Source organism: Schistocerca piceifrons, chromosome X, assembly GCF_021461385.2.
Source record: "Schistocerca piceifrons isolate TAMUIC-IGC-003096 chromosome X, iqSchPice1.1, whole genome shotgun sequence".
In the NCBI taxonomy this organism is placed as follows: domain Eukaryota; kingdom Metazoa; phylum Arthropoda; class Insecta; order Orthoptera; family Acrididae; genus Schistocerca; species Schistocerca piceifrons.
The window spans coordinates 166,033,414-166,054,551 of record NC_060149.1 but is presented as its reverse complement, the minus strand read 5'-3'; the positions used below and the strand labels follow the sequence as shown (position 1 = coordinate 166,054,551).

The 21,138-nt window shown below is 46.1% G+C and overlaps 1 protein-coding gene across 4 annotated transcripts in view; it reads right to left on the bottom strand.

The window, feature by feature from the left end:
- Positions 1-12,038, bottom strand: part of LOC124721254 (SCY1-like protein 2) — a 202,726-nt gene extending 190,688 nt beyond the window's left edge. For 3 of the 4 annotated variants that reach the window (XM_047246124.1, XM_047246123.1, XM_047246126.1), the window contains exons 1-2: positions 11,957-12,038; positions 11,786-11,852 (exon numbers count right to left, since the gene is read on the bottom strand). The gene's annotated coding sequence lies outside the window, so the exon portion shown is untranslated. The remainder of the gene's footprint in view (positions 1-11,785; positions 11,853-11,956) is intronic. The other variant, XM_047246125.1, reaches the window with a different exon arrangement.
- Between the last annotated feature and the right edge of the window lie 9,100 nt (positions 12,039-21,138).

Sequence of the window (21,138 nt, the reverse complement as noted above, 5' to 3'; positions counted from 1 at the left end):
GGAGGCATCGTCGCATAAAATCAAAGGCAAGGTGCCCGGGAGAGTAAAAGACTGCCGAAGGGTGCGCAGTCGGGGACACACCAATAAAACGTGGGCGACCGTCAGCCGGGACCCACACCGACACGGGGGGGATCCTCCTGACGCAAAAGATGGCCGTGCGTCAGGTATGTATGGCCGATGCGGAGCCGACACAAGATAACAGACTCCCTGCGAGAAGACCGCAGGGAGGAGCGCCACACATCGGTCGTCTCCTTGACAGCCCGCAGTTTATTCAGGGCTGTCATGCCACACCACTCAACAGACCACACCCCAAGCACCTTACGGCGCAACACCAGCTGCAGGTCGCGAGCTGTGAGGTCGATCTCCAAAGCTGGGGCGTCGATCGCCCCTTTGGCCAGCCTGTCAACACGTTCGTTCCCCGGGATGCCAACGTGACCTGTCGTCCAAACCAAGACCACCGAACGACCAGAACGGGCAATGGCGGAAACAGACTCCTGAATAGAGGACACCAGAGGAGAAGAGGGATAGCAGCGGTCGATGGCCTGAAGGCTGCTCAAGGAGTCACTGCAGATGACGATGGACCTACCTGAGCAGAAACGCATATGCTCAAGAGCGCGCGAGATGGCCACCAGCTCTGCAGTAAAAATACTGCAGCCAGCCGGCAAGGAGCGTTGCTCAACATGGGCACAGACGGAGGGCCACAGGCGGAACCAAGTCCTTAGGTCCCTGTGCCAAATCCAGACGGACGGACAGCCGGGACAAACACCAGGGAGGCGTAGGTGTACGGACCCGGAAGGGAGGCAGAAGAGGGAATGACCCCAGTTCTGACAGCAGGGACTGGACACGGACAGCTACGGAAAGCCCAGACCTAGGTCGCCGTTCGGGCAGATGGAGGACCATGGCAGGGAAAAGCAGGCGACGATTGGGATGGTCTGGCGAGCAATGCACGTGGACAGCATAGTCGGCGAGCAGACGATGGCGGCGAATCCGCAGCGGGGGAACCCCGGCCTCCACCAGTAGACTATCCACGGGGCTGGTGCGAAAAGCGCCAGTTGCAAGCCGAACCCCACAGTGGTGTATGGGGTCTAACAACAACACTGAGGGTGACGCAGACCCATAGGCCAGGCTCCCATAATCAAGCCGGGACTGCACAAGGGCTCTGTACAATCGTAGCAGCGTGCAGCGATCTGCACCCCAAGACGTGTGGCTAAGGCAGCGGATGACGTTGAGGTGCCGCCAGCATTTTTGCTTCAGCTGAGTAACATGAGGAACCCATGTGAGCCGGGCATCAAACCCGAGTCCCAAGAAGCGGCAAGTGTCCACCACTTCAAGCAGGTGGCCGTCAAGGTAAAGTTCACGATGAGGGTGGACCGTCCGACGCCTGCAGAAGTGCATAACTCGAGTCTTGGCTGCAGAGAACTGAAAACCATGAGTCAGAGCCCATGATGCTGCCTTGCGAACAGCGACTTGCAGCCTGCGGTCGGCGACTCCCGTAGTCGTGGAGCTAAATGAGATGCAGGAGTCGTCGGCATACAAAGAAGGAGACACCGACGACCCCACTGCTGCAGCCAGACCATTAATGGCCACTAGAAATAAGGAGACACTCAACACTGAGCCCTGCGGGACCCCATTTTCCTGTATATAAGATGAACTAGAGGTGGCACCGACTTGCACCCGGAAAGAGCGGCGCAATAAAAAGGTTTGAAGAAAAGCCGGGAGCCAACCACGAAGACCCCACTCATGCAACGTGGCGAGGATGTGATGCCTCCATGTGGTGTCATACGCCTTCCGCAGATCGAAAAATACAGCAACGAGATGCTGACGTCGGGCAAAGGCTGTACGGACAGCAGATTCCAGCCGCACCAAACTGTCCACTGCAGACCGGCCCCGACGGAAGCCACCCTGGGATGGAGCGAGGAGACCGCGCGACTCAAGGACCCAACACAAACGCCGCCCCACCATACGTTCGAGCAATTTGCACAAAACGTTGGTGAGGGTAATGGGACGATAGCTGTCCACCGCCAGTGGGTCCGCACCAGGCTTCAAGATGGGGACAATAACACCCTCTCGCCATTGCGACGGGAACACGCCTTCGCTCCAAATGCGATTAAATATCGCGAGAATGTGTCTCTGGCAGTCCCTGGAGAGATGCTTCAGCATCTGCGCGTGGATGCAGTCTGGGCCTGGTGCTGTATCAGGACAATCGGCGAGGGCAGCGAGGAATTCCCTCTCGCTGAAAGGAGCATTGTATGTTTCAGAACGACGCGTGTGGAATGAGAACGGCGTCCGCTCGGCTCGCTCCTTGAGAGAGCGAAAGGCGGGGGGATAAGATGCAGTCGCAGAGCTCTGAGCAAAGTGTGCGGCAAGCCGTTCAGCAATGGCGGCAGCGTTCGTGCAGACAGCGCCGTCCAAGGAGAGCCCAGGGACACCCATAGGGGTCTGGTATCCATAAATCCACCGGATCCGGAACCACACGAGTGAGGGGGAGACATGGGAGCCCAAGGATGAGACATACCTCTCCCAGCACTCCTGCTTACGCCGTGCAATAAGACGACGGGCCAAGGCACGGAGCCTCAAAGGCGATGAGGGTCTAGAGAGACGGGTGCCGCCTATGACGCTGGAGAGCCCGCCGACGGTCGCGAATAGCCTCAGCAATCTCCGGCGACCACCAGGGTACAGCCTTCCTCCGAGGGAGGCCAGAAAATCTTGGGATTGTAGCCTCGGCCGCTGAAATGATGGACGTGGTTAAAACACGGACCACCTCGTCAATGTCACCCTGTGGTGGAGACTCAATGGCTGCAGCAGAAGTAAAAGCTGGCCAGTCTGCCCTGTGGAGAGCCCAGCAGGGCAGGCGCCCAGAAGAACGACACTGGGGTAGTGACAAATAGATGGGAAAATGGTCACTACCGCACAGGTCAGGGTGCACCCTCCAGTGGAGGGATGGGACAAGTCCGGGGCTGCAAAGAGAGAGATCAATGGCCGAGAACGAGCCATGGGCAACACTGAAATGCGTGGGAGCACCAGTGTTCAAGAGGCTAAGGTCGAGCTGAGCCAACAAATGCTCCACGGCCCGACCGCGGTCATCAGAGACAGTCCCACCCCATAGAGGGTTGTGGGCATTGAAATCGCCCAGAAGCAGCAATGGTGGCAGGAGTTGAGCCAGCAGTGCAGCCAAGACATGTCGGGGGAGCTCCCCATCTGGAGGAATGTAAACAGAGCAAACAGTAATAGCCGGCGAGAGCTCAACCCTGGCAGCAACTGCCTCTAAAGGCGTCTGAAGGGGTACTGGCGAGCTACAGACAGAGTGGTGAACAAAGAGGCAAACCCCACCTGACGCTCGTTGACAGGCAGCACGGTTCTTATAGTATCCCCGATAACCGCGAAGGGCGGGGGTCCGCAGTGCAGAAAACCAAGTTTCCTGCAGAGCAATGCAGAGAACAGGGGAATCACTCAGAAGCATCCGGAGCTCAGGCAGGTGGCGGAAATAACCGCCGCAGTTCCATTGGAGAATGGAAGCAGGAAGGGACTGGGAGGGCGTGAATGCGACTAAGAGGCAGACAGCGCTTCAGAGCCAACTGCCGCCACCGGGGGAGAGTCAGCTGAGTCCATAGGAGAGGCCCCCAAAGGTTCCATGAGGGCGAGATCCGCGGCAGAGGCGAGGATCTCCACCTCATCCCCGGAGCCAGGACTATGTACAGCAGGCGGTGCTGAAACTGCCGGAACGTCCTTCTTGGACACATGCCGTTCCTTCTTCTCACGTCGGCCCTTAGGGTGAGAGGGCTGGGAGAGCTTCTCGGAAGGAGCGTCGGAGGCTGACGACGACGCAGAAGCCCTACGACCAGCAGGTGGCGGAACCTTCAGCCACTGGCTGACATCTGGCTGGGAAGGAGAAGAAACGGAGGAAGGGAGAGCCCCTTCCGCGAGAGAGGAACCGGCGGAGGCAATGCCGGCGGAGAAGGAGGGGGAGGAATCGAGCCTCCCGGTTGTGGAGCAGATGTCACTCCCGAAGTAAGCGTGAGGGGGAGCGACAGAAGAGGGTTTGCCCCCAACTGCTAAGGGGGCAACAGAGGAAGGCTTGCCCCCAGACACGAGGGGGGCAGACAGAGATACACGGCCCCGAGGGCCCACTGAAGGCGGCACAGATGAGGCGACAACCGTCGCTCGCGTGGGCGACGATAACGTGGCTGCAGCATAAGATGGTCGAATGGAAGCAGGATACAACCTTTCATATTTCAGTTTTGCCTCTCGATAAGTAAGCCGGTCCAAGGTCTTAAATTCCATGATCTTCAGCTCCTTATGAAGAACGGGGCAATCCGGCGAGCATGGAGAGTGGTGCTCCCCACAGTTGACACATACAGGCGGAGGCGCACATGGAGAATCGTGATGAGAGGGGCGTCCGCAATCTCGACATGTAGCGCTGGATGGGCAACGGGAGGACATATGCCCAAACTTCCAGCACTGGAAGCACCGCATCGGGGGAGGGACATATGGCTTCAGGTCGCAACGGTAAACCATCACCTTGACCTTCTCGGGCAAGACATCACCCTCGAAGGCCAAGATAAAGGCACCGGTGGCCACCCTGTTACCCTTGGGCCCCCTATGTACACGACGGACAAAATGTACACCACGTCATTCCAAGTCTGCTCTCAGCTCATCATCGGATTGTAACAAGAGGTCACGATGGTAAATAATCCCCTGGACCATATTTAAGCTACTGTGGGGAGTGACGGTAACAGGGACGTCACCCAGCTTATCGCACAAGAGCAACGCTCGTGACTGGGCTGGGGAGGACGTCTTGAGGAGGATGGACCCATTCCTCATTTTAGACGACCCCGCCACTTCCCCAAACTCATCCTCCAGGTGTTCCACAAAAAACAGAGGCTTCGTCATAAGAAAGGAGTCACCATCAGTCCTGCTGCAGACAAGGTATTGCGGTACATAAGGCTCCCGCTTGGCACTAGATCGGCGTCCCTCCCATGGCGCAGCCAACGAGGGGAACGACTGAGGGTCATATTGTGCAGCATCAAAGTCTACTCTACCACACTTAGAGACGCTGGTGGCCGTGCGACCACCAGCTTGGTGTGATTTATTGCGCTTCATTGTGCCACATCCGCCCAGATGCCACCTACTCCTAACGAGGGCTCTTCCCAAGGGCGCCACCCAGCCAAAGCAACGGGTACCTGGCCGATATCCCATTGCCTGGAGTCCCCGTGCCCCAGACAAGATGGGCACATACTCCTTGGCATGCATGGGGAGGAAACAGCTCTGGCATCTGTAGTGCGATCCCTGCGTGGTCAGGGGGCTACCACCAAGAGGGTACATGACGACCCCACCACAACGGACTGGCTACCGTGCTGGATTTTAGGTGTTGAAAGGGTCCACAGTTGTTGTAGGCGCTAAGAAGAAGAGTGCGCACAAGGCGAGAAGGAGACAACCCAGAAGATCTTGGGCGTAGTCCCCCCCCACACAACAATAGGTAACATGCAAGATGGTGGAGCATGATGGACCAATAGAAAAACACCACGTAAGGTGTCCTTCCCCAAATGGCACGCACTGACAACGGAAATTTGGAAAAAAAAGGGAGGTCAAACCCAAGAGGGGACCATCACAGAAGGCCGAAACGTTTGAGACTCCTTTTAGTCGCCTCTTACGACAGGCAGGAATACCGCGGGCCTATTCTTACCCCCGAACCCGCAGGGGGGGCTCTGCCTGCGAGTGGACATGTGGCCGCTCCTTCAGCAAGGTCTGAGCAGGCACACAGCGGGAGGGGTTTATTAGTGATTGGGAGCGCCAATGTTAGGCAGGTGATGGAGCCCCTTAGGAAAATATTGGAAAAGTAGGGGAAGAAGGCCAGTGTTCACTGTCTGCTTGCCAGGGGATCTCATCCGAAATGTGGAGGAGGCCCCCTGTTGGCTGCGATAGAGAGCACTGGGTGCACCCAACCGCAAATTGTTGCTCCTGTTGGCACCAATGACGCCTGCTGTCTGTGTTGGCAGAGTTGAAGGTGGAAAGCCTCACTCACGCAGTGGAATCTGAGCCGACTATTTGTAGTGTCATTCCCAGGACCAATCGCGGTCCGATGGTTTGGAGGCTTAAACCAGAGGCTCAGACGATTGTGCAGAGATCTGGGGTGCAAATTTCTCGACCTCCGCTATCGGGTGGATAAATGTAGGGTCCCCCTGAATAGGTCAGGCGTGCACTACACGCAGGAAGTGGCTACAAGGGTAGCGGAGTACATGTGGAGTGCACATGTGGGTTTTTTTAGGTCAGAATTCCCTCCCTAGGTCCAACAAGACACCTCCCAAGAGGCGAAAAGGTAGCAGTAGGCAAAATGCAATGGAATGACAGTATTAATGTGGTAATAGTAAACTGCAAGAGTGTCTATAGAAATATCCCAGAACTTCTTTCATTAATAAATGGTCACAACGCCAACATAGTACTAGGATGGAAAGTTGGCTGAAACCAGATGTAAACAGCAATGAAATTCTAAACTCAGATTGGAATGTATACCACAGAGACAAGCTGGAGAGTGAAAGGGGGGGGGGGGTGTTTATAGCAAAAAGTGCAATAGCATCAAAGGATACTGATGGAGCTCCGAAATGCTAAATAATTTGGGTGAAGGTCACAGTTAAAGCAGTAATTGGATGTCTCTACAGGCCCCCTGGCTCAGCAGCTGTTATGGCAGAACACCTGAAGGATAATTTGGAAAATATTTCGAGTAGATTTCCCCACCATGTTATAGTTCTGGGTGAAGATTTTAATTTGCTGGATATAGACTGGGAGACTCAAACATTCATAACGGGTGGCAGGGACAAAGAATCCAGTGAAATATTTTTAACTGCATTATCTGAAAACTACCTTGAGCAGTTAAATAGAACAGACCTGTGGTGATAACATATTAGACCTGATGACAAACAGACCCGAACTATTTGAAACAGTTAACACAAAACAGGTAATCAGCGATCAAAGTGGTTACAGCATCGGTGATTTCAGCCATAAATAGAAATATTCGAAAAGGTAGGAAGATTTTTCTGTTTAGCAAAAGCGACAAAAAAAAGCAAATTTCAGAGTACTTGATGGCTCAACAAAAGTTTTATCTCAAGTACAGATAGCGTTGAGGATCGGTGGACAAAGTTCAAAACAATTGTACAATATGCATTAGATGAGTATGTGCCAAGCAAGATTGTAAAGAGCTGGAAAAGAGCCACCATGGTGCAACAGAGTTATAAAACTGCTACTGAAGCAAAGGGAACTTCACAGCAAACAAACATAGCCAAAGCCTTGCAGACAAAAATTACATGAAAGGGGGGGGGGGGGGGGCTATGCGAGAGGCATTCAACGAATTCGAAAGTAAAGTTCTATGTACTGACTTGGCAGAAAATACTAAGAAATTTTGGTCTTATGTCAAAGCGGTAGATCGATCAAAACAAAATGTCCAGACACTGTGACCAAAATGGCACTGAAACAGAGGATGGCAGGCTAAAGGCCAAAATATTAAATGTCTTTTTCCAAAGCTGTTTCACATAAGAAGACTGCATTGTAGTTCCTTCTCTAGATTGTTGCACAGATGACAAAATGGTAGATATCAAAATAGGTGACAAGGACAGAAAAACAAAATCACCTGAAAGAGGAAAGGCCGCTGGACCTGATGGGATACCAGTTCAATTTTACACAGAGTACACGAAGGAACTTGCCCCTTCTCCTCGCAGCGGAGTACCGTACGTCTCTAGAGGAGAGTAGCATTCCGAAATATTGGAAAAGGACACAGGTAATCCCCGTTTTCAAGAAGAGACGTCTAACAGATGTGCAGAACTATAGACCTATATCTCTAACGTCGATCAGTTGCAGAATTTTGGAACACACATTACGTTCGAGTATAATGACTTTTCTGGAGACTAGAAATCTACTCTGTAGGAATCAGCACGGGTTTAGAAAAAGACGATCGTGTGAAACCCAGCTCGCACTATTCGTCCACGAGACTCAATAGGGCCATAGACATGGGTTCCCAGGTAGATGTCGTGTTTCTTGTCTTCCGCAAGGCGCTCGATACAGTTCCCCACAGTCGTTTAATGAACAAAGTAAGAGCATATGGACTATCAGACCAATTGTGTGATTGAAGAGTTCCTAGATAACAGAACACAACATGTCATTCTCAATGGAGAGAAGTCTTCCGAAGTAAGAATGATTTCAGGTGTGCCGCAGGGGAGTGTCGTAGGACAATTGCTATTCACAGTGGGTAACATCGGAAGTTCACCAAGGCTTTTTGCAGATGATGCTGTAGTATATCAAGAGGTTGTTACAATGGAAAATTGTATGGAAATGCTGGAGAATCTGCAACGAATTGACGCATGGTGCAGGGAATGGCAATTGAATCTCAATGTAGACAAGTGCAATGTGCTGCAAATACACAGAAAGATCCTTTATCATTCAGCTATAATAAAGCAGGTCAGCAACTGGAAGCAGTTAATTCCATAAATTATCAGGGAGTAGGCATTAGGGGCGATTTAAAATGGAATGACCATATAAAATTAATCTTCAGTAAAGCAGATGCCAGAGAGTCATTCGAAGAATCCTAAGGAAATGCAGTCCGAAATCAAAGTAAGTAGGTTACAGTACACTTGTTCGCCCACTGCTTGAATACTGGGCATCGGTGTGGGATCCATACCAGTTAGGGTTGATAGGAGGAGGAGGAGGAGGAGGAGGAGGAGGAGGGGGGGGGGGAGAGGGGGGGAGAGAGAGAGAGAGAGAGAGAGAGAGAGAGAGAGAGAGAGAGAGAGAGAGAGAGAGAGAGAGAGAGCAATGGGCTTCATTACAGGATCATTTAGTAATTGTGAAAGCGTTACGGAGATGATAGATAAACTTTGGTGGAAGACCCTACAAGATACGCTCAGTATGGGCTTTTGTTAAAGTTTCGAGAACATACCTTCACCGAGGAGTCAAGCAGTATATTGCTCCCTCCTACATATATCTCGCGAAGAGACCATGAGGATTTAATCAGAGAGATTAGAGCCCACACAGAGGCATACCAACAATGCTTCTTTCCATGAACAATATGAGACTGGAATAGAAGGGAGAACAGATAGAGGTACTCAAGGTACCCACCGTCACCGCCAGGTGGTTTGTGGAGTATGGATGTAGATGTAGACACTTAGAAAATTTAACAGATCTATTAAGGAGACTTCTTACATTACACTTGCCCATCCACTTTTAGAAATATGCTGCACTGTGTGGGATCCTTACCAGATAGGGTTAACGGAGTACACCGAATAACTTCAAAGAAAGGCAGCACATTTTGTATTATTGCGAAATATGGGAGAGAGTCACTGAAATGATACAGGCATTGGGCTGACATCACTAAAACAGTCTTTTTGTTGTGGTGGAATTTTCTCACGAAATTCCAATCACAAACTTTTTCCTCCGTATGCGAAAATATTTTATTGAGACTGATCAACATAGGGAGAAATGATCACCCCCCAGCAAAATAAGGGAAATCAGAGCTTGTACGGAAAGATATAGGTGTTTGTTCTTTCCGCGCACTATACGAGACTGGAATAATAGATAATTGTGAAGGTGGTTCGATGAATCCTCTGCCAGGCACTTAAATGTGATTTGCAGAGTATCCATGTAGATGTAGACACTGAATGAGGATTTTTGTGGGTGGCAGTGGGAAGAGGGTGTGTCACTGCAAATGTCAAGTGTGTCTCACTTCACACAATTCCTGGGTAAATTATTTAACACGAACTACTTCACCAACAGCCTATAGCAATTTGAAACCAGTATAGGGTATACAGAAAAACTATTTTCACTGACACTTAGTTCATGTCTCAGGGGTGGGTGCAAAAGGAATATACTGCACTGTGAAATCTGCCAAACTTTGATAATTTGGATCAACGAGTTCCTGAGCAACATACTAAAAATTTAGGTGAGTATGGATTAAAACTGAAACAGCAGTCTTTAATACAGTCCCATGAGAAAATTAACCGAAGTACTGCGCATGTGACTTAAGTTCAAAGAAAAAACTGACACTTCAGCTAAAATTGAGCTTAATGTCCTGTGCTCAAGTGATCTGTATCAATCCTCAGAAAACAATATGTACATATTAAAATGAGGCTACTGAAATTTGAATGGCACAACAAACTGAGGGAACCACTTGCAACAGTAAATAAGTGTTTCAGGAAAATTCTCAGTATTTTAGCATAGTTACCATATGTGGGAAGAAATGTGCAACTTTATTATTCTTGGAACATATATCTCTAATGAAGATTAGGGTTTAACATCCCATCAACAACAATGTCGGATGAAAAATGGTTCAAATGGCTCTAAGCACTATGGGAATCAACATCAGAGGTCATCAGTCACCTAGACTTAGAACTACTTAAACCTAACTAACCTAAGGACATCACACACATCCATCTCCAAGGCAGAATTCGAACCTGCGGCCTTAGCAGCAGCACGGTTCCGGACTGAAGTGCCGAGAACTGCTTGGCTACAGTGGTCGGCAATGTCAGATGAAGCACAGAATCTCATAGCCTGAAGGATAGGGGGAGAAATCTCATGCCCTTTCAAAAGAACCATCCCAGCATTTGGCTGGAGTGATTTATGGATATAACTAAACCTAAATTTTTATGGTCCAATGCAGATTTGAATTACTGTCCTCCCAAATGTGCACCAGTGTGCTACCCACTGCATCCCCTCACTTCATCATACATTCTTGGATATAAATAGACAATTACCCTTTTTAAAAGTGAAACACAGGAGCTACCTGTTAAGGTACAGCATATTTTTAAAAATATCTACTCTGTTCACGTGATAAGACAATGAAAATTACAAGAAAGACTAATAAAATTTTTGGCAGTATTTAATCATTTAAAAACTAATTTCTTTCCATGGTCTCTTAACAGAACAAGCACTTAATCACAACATGTAAAGACATACAGCATAAAAGCTCAGATAACCACAATGTGAGTGCAAATGGTTGCAACAATATCACAGCAGTAAATGTCAGGAATCAAAACGTCTAGAAAACAGTACTTACAACTCTTAGATTCTATGGAATCAATGATGGAAATATATCGTTTTTTCCAAGATGAGCATAAACACTCATTCAATGATGACGCAGACACATTCTTAGAGAGCAAAACTACCCAACTGATACTCTGGAAGTAGTTTTAAGTTCGACCATATGAAGTAGGGTAGTAAAAAATGTCACCTTTAACAAATGATGTGTTCTACATTAACACAAATCACATCATGAGCTCTACCAGAAAACTTCAGCTAGTAAAACCATCTACAACGGCCATGTTCAACAGACTAACGAAATGTACGTGCTTATTTTCGTTGCAGATAGTACTCCATGCTAAAGAAATCTGAGCACTTCAGTACTTCGATTGGATGATCTTATGCTATTTCGCAGGCAATTTGACTGAACTTGTACTAATTACCAGTTATTTATGCATAATGATACCCACCGTTTTAATTGCTGTAATGTGTTATTAGAATTTAAACGCACAATATATCACGGTAGTGATAACATAGGAGCTACAAGGACCACCTGTTCCGAGATAAGTAATCTAACATAGTAATATGTTAGTAGTATAAATATTAAACAAAAGTCCCCCCCCCTTCCATTACAAAAATTCCCTTGTCATCCCCCTATTACACCTATCCACGCAATAAACTGCATTTAAACAAATCATTTAAAATTGTTAAACTTGTGTTTATAAAGTGCTGGAAAGTGCAACTAAAGAGAGATAATTTTAAAGCGTAAGTTCTGCGTTTAACAAACCTTTGTTGGCACTGATCGACACCTCTTCAATATCCTCGCACAAGTGAAACAATCAAACACAACATTCCTGTAACATATGGTTATCTCCGTACACAACAATGCAAAGCAGAAAAGATTTTCTCATTTAAAACATGCCCAAAACATTCTGCATATTTCGCGTCTTGTACTTACTATATCGATAACACACAACCACTCACGCTCAGTTCCGCAGCTCAAATACTAACACGGCCGCTCAACATCACTGACAGTTGCATCCAAAGTTAATCCAAAGTTGAACCACTTCTACCACCAAACAACCTCACTCTCTAAAAAAAATGACACATGTGCGTGCTTAATCAGAAGTCGATATATGCGTAAATTACTCACGTTTTTCCTTGCATTCAACTGTAATCATTAGAAATGATCCTTGGGATACTTTACTAATATTAATCTCAATGTGTGATTTTGCAGTAATCAGTAGACTAATTCAGTTAAGGAAGATTTTCAAATGCAACCAAAGTGGCGCCACTCGATTGTTGTCCCAAAAGATAATTGTGGAAACAACTGTCTTTTAAGAACAGTATAAATTTAAACTCGTTGGTCCATAAACGCCTTTAAATTGTGGGAGGCAAGAAGATTCCAAACGAAAGAGATGCCAATACGCCGGAAGTTTAGGCCAGCGACTTACGCAATCGCCCAAGGCATTGTGAATAGCGTGTGCGTATTGCAGTGTTATTCATAAAAATTCAATATGATTACTCACTTAATCTATGGATTCACAAAGAGAAATATAAAGCCTGCGGTTACTGAACTTTCTATAGGTGACTGCCAATTCACACTGGTCGTGATGGAAATGGAAATGAGCGTTTGGCGTCATTGGCCGGGAGGCCCCTCGCGGGGCAGGTCCGGCCGCCATATCGCAGGTCTTATTACATTCGGCGCCACATTGGGCGACCTGCACGCCGGATGGGGATGAAATGATGATGAACACAACACAACACCCAGTCCCTGAGCGGAGAAAATCTCCGACCCAGCCGGGAATCGAACCCGGGCCCAGAGGACGGCAATCCGTCACGCTGACCACTCAGCTACTGGGGCGGACACTGGTCGTGATGACACGTCACATCAAAACATTCCATATTGCATTTAAAATGACGGCATTTAGGAAGGTCATCAATGAACAGTCGCATCAAGTCTGGTCAATATTTCCCAGAAAGAAAATTCTGACGGTGGCTTCGTCTATTAAGATCGGAAGTTCATCAATTTTCACTGCGCTCATTCATGTCAAAGTTGTAGACATTGTGCTTTTATGTTTGCTTAAACTTAATTTTACAATCGTGCTTTTTTCTCATGTAAAATTCCAAATGTTCCAAGTCGTCATGGATAATTTTTTCATTGAATGGTCTTCCACAAGAGAGGCCAGATATGTGAAAGCAAAAAATTATTTATGTTTTAAAGAGCTGACACGTACACTCTTTGTAAAGAACACTGTAAGTATATGAAACAATTTTCACTAAATAATATTTCAAGTGAAAAAGTGAGCTGTAATGAAGCAGAAAAACCCAGAGTTTTATAACGTCATTCGTTACATAAGGAAGAAACCATAATGGAAAGGATCTATTTAATCTCCTACAAATATTGTTTGGTGTGTGTGTGTGTGTGTGTGTGTGTGTGTGTGTGTGTGTGTGTGCGTGTGTGTGCGTGTGTGTGTGTGTGTGTGTGTGTGTGTGTGTGTGTGTGTACGTATTTTCGCTAGCAAATAAATGTTAATATTTTGAAATGTTGTTTGACTTCTCAGCCCTTAACCACACAAAACTGATCAAAAACATATGTCAAGAAGTTTGCTTTGGTCATTAATAAACTTTATTGTTGTTAGTTGCCCAATTCCAGTATTATATTACGATTATTTTAAATCAAAGGTGGTAACCGATAACCTTAATTTTACCGTTCGGTACTGAGTTAAGGGAACTGATGTGGCGTAACGTGACAGTGTGAATATACTCCGACATGTTAGTGCTGTGACGTGATGGTCTGTGTAAATTGGCCTAAAACAATTCAGCCAATATCACGTTTAAATACAGACTGTTCGTTCGATGTTTTCAGTCAATGACCTTTATGTTCACAATACATAAGTTCAAAAAGCACAACACATAGAAAAGCTTGTGTATTAAGGCCATGCAACGAAATACAGCAGACCAGTTGTATACATAACAATAAGTTCAGAGTGTTTCTGTGAAGCACAATTTGATAGAAGTTCAACATCATGGGCCCATAACAGAGTCTTAAAGTTTTCTCATCGTTTCTCTCATGCATGCAGAATGTAAGTTGCACTACAGTTTTCATAAATTATTGTAATGTTTTAGTCTATAATTATTTGTCAGAATTTGGTGTTAAATTAGATTTCTTTTGCTGTTGGCAGCTAGGCTGCAACAGCTGTTTGTACACTGTATACTTTACTTAAATGCTTACCCTTGAGATAATCCAACAAGAGATGTTGTGACTACACAAAAAATATTCAGTTAAAATCTTAGACATCATAATTCTTTTTGCATGAAGAAGGTTATTCTCCTCTGTGCTAATTATTATGTTAGAAGAGTTTTCTTTATTTTGGGAACTGCTGCTCCAGAAAGTAATAAAAATAAAAGTGTATCAAAACCTTTGACATGAAATGCTAATTTCATGCACCTGTTTATTATCTGGTGTTGCCAAAAAAACATACCCCTTAATTCAGATGCACCATCCTATGATGCTGTTGTTCATATCAAGATTAGTACACTGTGTGTGAAGGAAACATGCAAGACTGGAAGAAAATCAAGTGTCTTCAGCAACCAAACTATTGCCTCAAACAACAAAACAGTCGGAATGAGATTTTCACTCTGCAGCGGAGTGTGCGTTGATATGAAACTTCCTGGCAGATTAAAACTGTGTGCTGCACCGATAATCGAACTCGGAACCTTTGCCTATCGCAGGCAAGTGCTCTACCAATGACCGAGAAATGCAAAGGTCCTGTTCGAGTATCGGTCTGGCACACAGTTCTAATCTCCCAGGAAGTTTCATATCAGCCCACACTCCACTGCAGAGTGAAAATCTCATTCTGGTAACATCCCCCAGGCTGTGGCTAAGCCATGTCTCCGCAATATCCTGTCTTCCTGGAGTGCTAGTTCTGCAGGTTCGCAGGAGAGCTTCTGTCAAGTTTGGAAAGTAGGAGAGGAGGTACTGGTGGAAGTAAGGCAGTGAGGACGGGGCATGACTCGTGCTTGGCTAGCTCGGATGGTAGACCACTTGCCCACTAAAGGCAAAGGTCCCAAGTTCGAGTCTCAGTCCGGCACACAGTTTCAATCTGCCAGGAAGTTTCAACGAAACAATCATTTGAATCATGTGATCAAGGCCTTGCAGCAGATGAACAAGGTAGGAGAAGACTATGTCAGTGCTTAACAGTGTATTCAGTCTAAATGAAGAGGTGGCAGATCAGTTTGCCAAAACAACATTTTCTGTCGTCCTTAAAAAACGTGATTCAGCTTTATACTTTGCATCAGTGTTAAACATTTATTCTACGTGTGCATGTGATTATTTCAGAGTTCTTTTTGATACTTGCTTGCCACATCTCAGAGAAATGAATTGTAGCCTGGTGGTAAAGTTTCTGCTTGGAAACGCTTTCTGACCTTACAGAGTAGTATATTTGAGAAACTTTGGTCAAAAATTAACTCCCAATAAGTTACCATAGTCACCTTTTGACTGTAAAATTATTTCTTTGTAAAACCGAATATTGCAGTTTTGGCTTGTGGACATTGTCTAGTGAAAATAATTGCCCTTCAGCACTTGTTAAAACCTGATAATCAACTAACTTAATTCAGAAGCTGGTTTCATCACATTCTGTTCCTGATTAACACTTCCTTGTGTATATTGCACTCTTTAAATTCCATTGCACATATCTTGCTCGTATTCTCCACACCTTTTTCTTGCACCCATAACAAAGTGTTGGGTGGGATAAATCATCCCTCATATTTGTTTCTGTTTCATATAAAATAGAACCTGGTTTCGTTGCAAGTAATTCTATAAACTCATGTCTATTTCCTACTTTTAACGAATCCACGTGACCCGCTCGATTTAAAGCCATTGTAAGTATACTGTTAGTACTCTACATTACTTTTTCACATATATTTTCTTGCATTACCTGGCATATAACAGAGGCATTAGAAATGTTCATTGGAGTTAGAGGATGATCACAGTATACTGATTTCTGCTAAATCATATTGCCTGTAGTACCTGTTAACAACACGTAAATAAATTTTCGTAACTACCATTGCATTTTTAGAATTTGCAAGGTAGAATGCTCAAGTCGCTAAGACTACAAAGCATACTCATCTACTACTACATACATACCCTCGCAAATCACTGTAAAATGCATGGCCCTTGCTGGCAAAAAGAAACACCATTTGAAGCACAATTACCCTCTCTTTTGGAGACATGTATTAGCATTGAATACCAATTCTGCCCAAAGCTGCTAATGTGGGGTTCACCATTAAATGTGAAGAAGTATGGAAAATGGATGCAAAAGAAGAAAGTAGCATATGAGCAATACACTTACAATGCATTTAAATCGAATCCTTCACACACGGATTTGCAGGCACTAACAAATATACATGAGTCCACACAACACATGTGTCAAAAGCGGTTTCCATTTCATATGAAAGAAAAACACAAGTAACATATTTATAATGGTATATATACAAGCAGCTGTAATCATAAACACAATTCAATGAAAGTAGTTTCTTTTTACTATGAAACAAAACATAGCGAGTACTTTAAATCACCAAGTAAGATAACAAGATGATGTAGCGCTCCAAATGACATCTCAGCGAACCAAGGTCATACTATTGGAAGTCCTTACATGAGTTTCAGCATGTGGTACAAATAATATATGGAACATGAAACTATTTTACGAATTATAGTTATCTAATTATCTTTGAAGGACGGTGAACAAGATTTGTAATGAAGTACACTGCTCAACAATCTGCAGTTTTGTTCTGTTTGGGAAAGTGAAATAAAGATATAATTTCACAAAGCATAGTAGTATTGTTTTCTTGCATATAAAATGTCCATTTAAGTGCATAATCCATATGTTGTTGAAATTCCTTATTACAGACCTCCTAACTGAATATATGTGAACTACTGATGATAATGATAAGTTAAAATTATGTGGCGAAGAGTTCTCGAGCTTCCAGCCAGGTGGCGGTGTCTTCAAACTGCGATGTTTCGACGAGTGACATACTCGTCATCTTCTGGCGAAGTGCCGAGACTTTGCTGCTCTCATCTCTTACTTTCCCCTCTTTGGGGAAGTGTGAGTGGGGAGTTCGTAGTCTTTCGGCTTTTACTCCCCTGTGAACATGTGTGTGTGATTTTTCTATAGTTTTTTGGTGTCTGTGATATGTGATGATTGTTCTGTATGTGTCTGGTACTTGCCTGAGGTAGGCGAATGATTGGTGTTATTTAGGAAGGAACAGGATTAGGGCATGGGTGTTGGAATTTTCTATTCGACTTAATCGTCGAAGATCGTCAAAGGGCGCTTGCGCTTATCGCGGGACATGTCATACCGACCTAGGGAGTGGATGAGGGCGTTTCCTGATCTGTAAGAGCCTTCATAGAAAGCCCTTGCCAGGTCTTGGAAGCGCTCTCTCGGGAGTGGGACTTCAGCTGCAGCGTGCAGATCATCTATGGTGAATCCAAGGGGCAAAAGCAATGCCCTCTTGAGGGCGTGGTTCTGCAGCCTCTGGAGTTTGTCCAGGTGCTGCTTTGCCGCGTATCCCCAGACAGGGCTTGCATACTCCATGACTGGCCGGATCAGGGCCAGGTACACGTTTACTGCTACTGGGCATGGAAGGGAGCTGGTTGAGTTCAGGATAGGGTATAGGATGGACATTCTGAAGCAGACCTTCCTGTGGACCTCGTCTATGTGCGGTTTCCACGTGAGACGAGAGTCCAAGGATACGCCAAGATATTTGGCGGTTCTGCGCCAGGGGAGTAGGGTTCCATTTAGGTGAAGATGGAGGGGGGGCCGAGACTTTGCGGATGCCGTTCCCTTTATACCTGCGGCGTGCCCCCTACCACCTGGCCGCGGGAGGCTGGGTCCAGTGGAGCCGGCGGGCGGGGTGGAGGGGGAAGCGGGTGCGCCGTTCGTGTCTCCGTCAGAGCATTCCGATCGCGTCTCGTGACCTGGACGGTTCTTGGTGCGTTCCTGGCGTATTGCGGCTAATGCTGGATTCCAGGCCGCGCTCAGTTGATAACCTTCGTCCCTGTTCACAAGATTCTCGTGGACCCGTATTTCTATTGATTCTTTGATGACGCTGTCCCAATAGCTCCCGGCTCGGCACAGCACCCTGGTGTTCTCGAAATCAAAGGTGTGGTTTTCTTTGATGCTATGTTCAGCTATAGCAGATTTCTCTATCTGTCCAAGTCGGACATGCCTCGTGTGTTCCTCACACCTTTTCGAGATGCAGCGCTGCGTTTGTTCAATGTACTGTACACCACATTCGCAGGCAATGCTATATATACCAGGTGTGTTGAGTTTGCGTGGGTCTTTAGCTGAGCCCAGCAGCTCTTTCGTCTTCGGCGGTGGTCGGAAGACGGTATTTATGTTTTATTTTCTCAGTAGCCTCCCGATTTTGGCTGATATGGGCCCCAAATATGGAAGAAAGGTGAGTCTCTTGTTAACTTCCTCTTCCTCTTCCTGAAATTTGACAGCCTGTCTCCTCTTGAAGGCCCTACCAATCTGTGTTTCACTGTACCCGTTTTTACCGAAATACCTCTCTTAGGTGGTGTAATTCGTCTGAGAGGCTTTCTTTGTCACAGATGACGCGCGCCCTATGTACCAAGGTGGTCAGCACTGACTGGCGTTGCGCCGGATGGTGGCAGCTGGTTGCATGGAGGTACAGGTCTGTGTGCGTCTTCTTTCTAAATACTTAATGGCCCAGCGTGCCAACCGCTTTCTTCCTGATCAGTATGTCCAGGAATGGAAGACAGCCATTCTCTTCTGCTTCCATCGTGAAGGTGATATTCTCATGTATGCCGTTTAGGTGGTCCATAAACTCCTCCAGTGCCTGCCTGCCATGCTGCCAAATTACGAAAGTGTCGTCCACATAACGGAAGAAGTGCCTGGGTTTACGGTGAGCAGTTTGTAGTGCCACCTCTTCAGAGTGTTCCATATAAAGATTCGCGATCCCTGAAGCAAGGGGAGATCCCATGGCCACTCCATCCACTTGTTCATAATGCTCCCCATTGCACTTGAAGTAGGTGGTCGTAAGTGCATATTCAAAGAGCTTCACTGTTTCAGGCTCGAAGTGCTGATTAAGGGGTGCCAAGGCGTCTTGTAGAGGTACTTCCCCCTCAACCCCGCCCGCCGGCTCCTCTGGACCCAGCCTCCCGCAGCCAGGTGGTGGGGGGCCACGCCGTAGGTATAAAGGGACCGGCATCCGCAAAGTCTCGGCACTTCGCTAGAAGATGACGAGTATGTCACTCGTCGAAACGTCGCAGATTGAAGACACCGCCACCTGGCTGGAAGCCCGAGAACTCTTCGCCAGCTGTATACGCTGGGAAAGCATACATTCACAGTTAAAATCATGACTGAAATATATATTCTCGATTACACAATATTACCAAATGAAATTGATAGTGCGTAGAATGACCTAAACATTCTTAGAAAAGGGAAACATGTGTAAGAAATATATAGGGTTTACTTGACATTAAGTATAAGTCTTTGATTTTAGTGGTAATTATTAATTGCGCCTATGGCTAATCAATAATTTTCAGATAGATAAGTGAGACAATAATTTAATTGTGATCAGTGACTAGAATTCGATAGGAGGAAAATGGAGAGAAAGAAAAATTGTAGATAAGTATGGGTTGGGGGAAAGGAATGAAAGAGAAAGCTGCATGAGATTTTCACTCTGCAGCGGAGTGTCTGCTGATATGAGACTTCGTGGCAGATTAAAACTGTGTGCCGGACCAAGACTCAAATATGGGACCTTTGCCTTTCGTGGGCAAGTACTCTGCCAACTGAGCTACCCAAGCACGACTCACGCCCCGTCCTCACAGCTTTACTTCTACCAGTACCTCGCCTCCTACTTTCCAAACTTTACAGAAGCTCTCCTGCAAAGAGAAAGCTGTCTGTTAGAATTTTTTATGGGTTCATAGTTTAATCATCTCTAACAAATTGTTAAAAAATTTTGACACAAAGTTGTATATGTGGAAGAGAAATGGTTCAAATGGCTCTGAGCACTATGGGACTTAACATCTCAGGTCATCAGTCCCCTAGAACTTAAAACTGCTTAAACCTAACTAACCTAAGAACATCACACACATCCATGCCCAAGGCAGGATTCGAACCTGCGACCGTAGCAGTCACGCGGTTCCGGACTGACGAGCCTAGAAGTGCTCAGCCACCATGTCTGGCATGTGGAAGAGACCTGGAGGTACCGGAAGGGTCCATATTGATTTTATAATGGTAAGGCAGAGATTTCAGAACCAGATTTTAAATTTTAAGAGAGTCTAGGAGTAGATCTGGACTCCCACAATTTATTGTTTTATGACCTGTAGATTAAAACTCAAGAAATTGTAAAATGGTAGGAAATAAAGGAGTGGAACCTGGATAAGTTGAAAGGTCCAGAGGTTGTTGAGAGTTTCAGAGGGAGCATTAGGCAGCAGTTGACTAGAAGACAGGAATGGAATACAGTAGAAGACAAATGAGTGGCTTTAAGAAATGAAATAGTGAAGGCAGCAGAGGATCAGATACGTAAAAAGACATAGCCTAGTAGAAATCCTTGGATAACGCAAGAGACATTGAACTTCATTAATGAAAGGAGAACATATAAAAATGTATCAAATGAAGCAGGCTAAAAGAAATACAAATATCTAAAAATGAGACTGACAAGAAGTGCGAAATGGCTGAACAGGAGTGGCTAAAAGACAAATTGAAGGATTTAGAAGCATATTTCACTCCACCCCAACAGTTCTATCATATGCTAAACATATTTGCGGAAAAAAACTTTCTGATCGCAAGCACTTGCAATAGTGAAATGCGCGCCAAGTACAGATGTGCAGGAAACTGCGCCCATTAAGGGACTGTTCTTCACATGGGCGCTGGTTGGGAGGGGCCCACACATGCATCGGTCACACTGACACTGTCGTGCGCATCCCCAGGTGTACCACGCTCTACGTGTTTAAGTGCTGCAGAATACCTCTTTATTTCACATGTCGTTATGCACTGTACGCCATAAAAATGAAAGATGCACTGTCCAAAATGTGGAGGTCATAATGACGAGCACCTAGGACACAGAAACAGTGATCACCCACCTTGGTGCAATATGCATCACCAATAT